The sequence below is a fragment of the Parasteatoda tepidariorum genome, chromosome 11, assembly GCF_982258835.1.
Source record: "Parasteatoda tepidariorum strain Cologne lab strain chromosome 11, Ptep-v5.0, whole genome shotgun sequence".
Classification (NCBI taxonomy): Eukaryota; Metazoa; Arthropoda; class Arachnida; order Araneae; family Theridiidae; genus Parasteatoda; species Parasteatoda tepidariorum.
Window position 1 is genome coordinate 1102243 of NC_141765.1, and position 6000 is coordinate 1108242.

Below are 6000 nucleotides of genomic sequence, written 5' to 3' on the forward strand. Positions count from 1 at the left end.
GTTACAAAATCTGTGAGACTTAGAAACATGAAATTTTGAATGCGCGTAGAAAATATGCAAAGAGTTAGAAAGAAAACAAGAAAATACAATTTGATTATTAGTTTTATTTTTTTTAATTACCGCCGTTAAACAACCAACTCAATTTTGAATTTACGGCTACCAATGTTTAACTCCGTAGCCTTGTAATTTTGAACCCAATCCAGAAGACAAGGGAACTGCTAGATTAGTACCCAGAGGTATTTATTTGTTATGAGATCTTGGAGGACTTTGTGACCCCGACAGATTTAACATGCACCAGTCACCATTTTATACATGGGTATTCTTCTGTCGGCTGGATTCAAACTCTCACGAACACGAGTCCAACGCCCTATCAACCAGGCTATCCCGGCCAAATTTATTAGTTTATTTTATAATCGTCGTTGAACAGTCGACCCAATTTCGAGTTTACGACTACTAATATTCAACTCCGTAGCCTTGTCATTTTGAACCTAATCCATTAGTCCCTGGAGCAGGTGAGGGTCATTATATTAATACTGTTTGTAAAAATGAAAGGAACATTTCGCAAGCTGATATTATTTAATTGATGTTTACGTTGAAAATAATTCTTCATTATTTTTGCTTTCTTTTTAATTATTTTAAGTACATTTGTTAAATTTTTGAGCAAGAAAAAAAATTGTCATTATTTATGTAAATTTTTGGTTTATATTTTTAAAGATTTATTAAAGGGTCTATTAAATATCAGAGAGAATAAATGTCATATTGGTTTAAAGTATCAGCTCTGCTCTTGATGGTGTATAGTGGCTAGGATGTGAAAGAGCAACAGTCCCGGGCATCCAGCCAAAACGAGCATTCAACATATCAATGGAACACACTAAAGCTCAATCAATATGCATCAATTTATATCAATTAGCAATTAGTTTCAGATAATTACAATTGCAGAATTATTATCTTATTATAGAATGAAATGTTTTAAAAGACAAATATCTGTTAATGTTTAACATTTAATCAACGAAAAAACTGAACCAATATTGAAATCTAAGAAATTTATTATTTTTAATTACTGATAAAGTTTGTGACAGAAAAAAAAATTAAAGCCTGATAGATTTCAGAATTTTAGAAACACCTTCTAGTTATACTATTCAATCAAATAGGTTTCGATGTCTTTCATCCCGGTCTCATTAGTGATTCAGCATATTTCGATATCATTTTTGTTTCATTCTTACTTAATATTCATTTGTTTGCGACAGTTAATTTGTATACCTCTTTTACTACATTTTCGAGGAGTTTAAAAATATAATATTGAGGATTTTAACTGAAATGCAATTTGCTTTTTTTGTATGCCTCCTTTATTACGTCATCATCACACCCATACGCAACTGTCTACTCTAAATAATGCTATATAGAATGGGATAGCAAAACAAACGTGTGTAGTTATTTAAATTCTTATTCAAAAGTATTAGTTAATATTTTTTTTTTGAACTGACAATTTCTGTCCTTTTTTTAGATATTTTAAAGTGCTATTTAAAACTGCTGCATATCACATGAAAGCATTAAATATATCATTTGTATAATTTTAAAGTAAAATAAAAGGGAATTTTGATCCTTAGAAACAGATATTAAATAGTCTGATGATCGAATGATGGGGCAAAAAAAAAACTTTTATACCTTTTAAACTAAAAACTCGTTTATTTATAAATAATTTATTAATACTCAAATTGCTTGAAAGATGATGTATTCCCTACTAATGACAACGAAGTTCTTTGTTTTATTCAATCATTTATTTATATTTATTATGTCCGACAATGTAAAAAAGAAAAAAAATGCATTTTGGGCTTCTGAGGGCCCCAGCTCCGAATAAAACTTTAAAAAAAGAGGGGGGAAAGTAGGATCTGGGGGCCCTTGTCATCTCGGGGCCCCAAGCTACAGCTTATTTAGCTTATACGTAAATCCGGCCCTGTATATATATATAAAGATATTATCTATATTATATGAAGAATAATGTATGTCATTACATTTTTTCACCAGTAGAGATCTTCATTTATCAATCTGAAGTTTTTAATATTAAACCTTCGGCAGTAATTGCTTCTTTTGTTAAGTTATAAAAGAAGGTTTTAAATGCATAATTCTTCGGTAATTTTTTAGCGCGTGTGTTGATTTATGCTGGAGAATGATAGTCCATTCAAACGATGATATTAAACATATAACAGATTTAATGAATATAAGTAACTACAGTGTAGTTAAACATAATTGTAATACAGCTTCAGAAATGACGCGAAGGAAATAGCGATAGTCTCTAGCGTCAGAGCTGATCGTTGAGATCCGCCATTATCAGGTGCTCGAGCAGGAATGAAGAGTGGCGTCCCCCCTGGTAGAGGTGAGGAAAAGGAATGACGTCAAACTCCTTGGTATCGCCATCTGTTGATGGTGGTTGATACTAGTCGCTACAATTTTAATAGATTGAATTAAATCATCTTAAAATAACACTTATCCAAATTCTACAATTAGTAAAAACTACTTATGGGAACTCATATTTTTAGAAAATAGTTGTCCAATGTGCTTGAATTTCTTAAGCTATAAAACTACAAATTTAAATAATCAGAAAGCTGAAATTCAAATACTTTTATTTAAAACTAAAATTTAATTCTTTTACAAATCAACAAAATTATTTTAAATACTGTTTCTGTCTACCTGTTGAAACTTGTAATTATTGGAACCTAAGAGAAAAAGAAAATGAATTAGTAAGTAAGTCATATTTGCAATAATAGTGGCAGGTTTTAAACTATTAAAATATTAGAAATTATTTTTTTTATGATTTAAATTAACTGGATGAAGTTAATTTTCTTTTTCAAATAAATAGTAGTACTCTTCTGCCATTTCTATTCAATCTTCATAGCTAAAAAGCATGACAGGTACCACAGCCACAAAATAAAGTACACTGAAGTCAGTACTACCATTAACAACATTTACAGAAATTCAAAGATATAATTCCAATCTTAATATGCAATTTTAACACTTTGTATTTTTCTATACATTTGGTATCATTATGGTACTTGTAAGTTTGATAATTATATTTTCTTTCTTTCTTTTCTTACATATCTTTAAACTCAATAAACCTATTCTATATATTTTTAAACTTTTTGTCAGACTTTATGAAACTAATAGCTTTTTTATAAATTTTAGACGCTGATTCTGAAAAGGACTTCCGTTATTGTCAATCACATAAGAGTTTCTTAAAAAATAGTTATTTTAATATTTTTTAATAAATGTAATCAAGAATCAACAATCGTCTAATAAATTAAATTTTAAAGTTATGTACCAATTTTTATTCTTTTTTTACACTCAATCGAATAGAACAAATTACAAGTTGATAAGGAGCATTTATTTTAAAGTTGTGAGAAATTTTATGTGAGGAAAATGTCTAATAGAGAATGATTTGAAATAATACTTTTAAAATAAGTTGAGTACAATATCTCCTATATAATTTATAGTACCAAGCAGCATAAAACTAATAGCTAGTTGTTACAAACATTTGTTTAAATATAAAAACACATCCCATAAGAAGAAATTAAAAAAATTGCATATTACTTTTAACAATAAATGTCTTTATTTGCAATTGATTTTATTCAATTCAGCATTAAAATTGCATAAGAAACTATACTGGCTTATTTCTAAAACATTTAAGATTTTCGAAAGTCGCTAATTTTTGAAGTAGTGAACTATAAACAGCTGCATAAAAATGCTCATAACCTTGAAACAAATTGTCATATAAACTTGAAATCGGGTTAAATTTAATTCTATTCAATATTTTAATAAGTAATAACAATCTGCTTAGTAAATAATTAACGTGGGTAAATTGAGAAAAAATAACACGTAGTGAAAATAGCAGTGTGATCAAACATATAAAAGTGAGCTAGTACAGTTACTAGTTTTCAATTATCAAATATCTAACAAACTATTGTTATCAACAATTGAATAAATGCTGTAGTTTATTAGGAGAGATTACTTTTTCTTTATGGTATGAATTCACCGCTGCTGCACATGTGCTATTTACAGCCTAGGTCATCTCAGCAATATCAGGGAACAGTGGATAAGCTCTGTATATATATATATATATATATATATATATATATATATATATATATATATAGAGAGAGAGAGAGAGAGAGAGAGAGAAAAAAATTGCACGTTAATCAGATTTAAAAAAAAAATCAGATTTAAAATGCAGTGTTATTATACATATTTTGACTCATAAACAACAATATAAACTTTGCAACAGATATCCGAGCAAACGATAAGCATAGAACTGTAGTAGAATTTCAAAGCAAAATTTCTATTTTAAAGATATTTCAATTTTCAATGATTTATTTATAAGAGAAATTATGAACATTTTACTCAACTAATCAGCTTGCACTTGCATACTGCAACGTTGAAACATATACATTTAAGCAAAATAAAGGAATAGTTATATTTGAATAAATTACAAACAATAAAATATACTGTGCATAACCTGCTGTAACGATTCACAAGTAACGTTACCCTAAACAGCGATATTTCGATTGTTCTCTCTTATTGCTAAGCCAACACTAATAGCTTCTAAGAATATCCTCCAACCTCCAACTTAAACTATTTAAGATCAGGAGGCATCTTTAAAACAAAAATAATAAAATATAAGTTTGAAAATCGAAGCATATTTGATTAAAAGTGATAATACCAAATTAATAAATGTCAAGCACACTTACCGAATTTCGAATACACTTTCGATTGTCAACACACACGCCATTTGCCGGCTCGCACGGAAGTCTGGGAATCGAGCTAGTTAATATGAAGTGTATTTTAAACAACCTTAAAACAAGCTTAGGTATAAATAAAATGACTTCATACACCTCAATAAATACCTCACTCTCGTTAGTTGAAATAAGGTTGATTTTTTTATACCTCATAAATACCCAAGGCCGGATTAACCATTAGGCTGTTGCTTGGCTGACCGCCTTTTTAATAAATAGAGGCATTTGATTGGTCGATTACATCATCGTTTTCATCGGTATCGCTTAATCGTTTTGTCAGGTTTGCTAGAATGGCGCTTTTAGCATTTTTGTTTGGCGCAATTTTAATAACGCGCATGCTCAGTTTGATAATTTATTCAAACCAATCAAAGTACTTCGTAGACAATGAATATAGAGGCTTGTATCCCCTCCTTTGCTCCTGTATACTCAAATAAAGACATAAAGATGGAAAGATCAATCACTGTACCAAACAGATGTCAGGGTGAACTTTGACACTGGTCTCTATTTTTTTTTAAGATTTTCATAAATTGTTATGATAAATAATAACATTCTGTCTCGGTGCCAGAAAAATCTGAACACATTTTTTTTAAAGATTTATAATTTGTAAATTTTAAATGAAAAAATTTATGTATTTTAAAAAATTGATTTTTATATTGTTCTGAAATTCAAATACTTGAAATAAATATTAAAAAAACAATTTAAGTGCTTATTAAAAATATATAAAAAATATAAAAGTAACTAAAAAATAAATAAAATAATTAAAATAAAATAGAACAGTTTTATAAGCAATCTAAGCTGCCCAAAGCATTTAATTTCATGAAGAACAATAAATTGGAAAATGTTAATAATTGCTGAGATAGAGTCTCATAATTGCCTGTTAGCGTTCAGTTAGTTAGTTATTAAAACTTTTTCATGGTTTTCATTTGTGCGTAATCTAAATTCTAATTATTTTCATTCAAAAAGCCTTTCAAAATATAATTTCATTCCTGTATTTAAATTACAAGTAACTTTGATATCTGGGTGGCCTACAAAAATTCAAAAAGTACAAAAAAAATTTAGAGCATTTCACAGCATTTACTATTTATCAAAGATGATAAAAAAAAAATTATTGATTATTAAAAAATAATTTTATTGCGATAATCAACATTAAGCTGGAAACCTATTACTATTAAGCAATTTAAAAGACTTTTTCGTGGTTTTCCTTCGCATGTAACAC

At 28.4% G+C, this 6000-nt stretch overlaps 1 long non-coding RNA gene across 1 annotated transcript; it reads right to left on the reverse strand.

The window, feature by feature from the left end:
• Nucleotides 1–2192: 2192 nt before the first annotated feature.
• Nucleotides 2193–5157, reverse strand: LOC147801152 (uncharacterized). Its single transcript, XR_015430327.1, has 2 exons — nt 4740–5157; nt 2193–2441 (listed from the first exon to the last, which is right to left on the reverse strand). It is a non-coding gene; the product is annotated as an uncharacterized LOC147801152 (long non-coding RNA).
• Between the last annotated feature and the right edge of the window lie 843 nt (nt 5158–6000).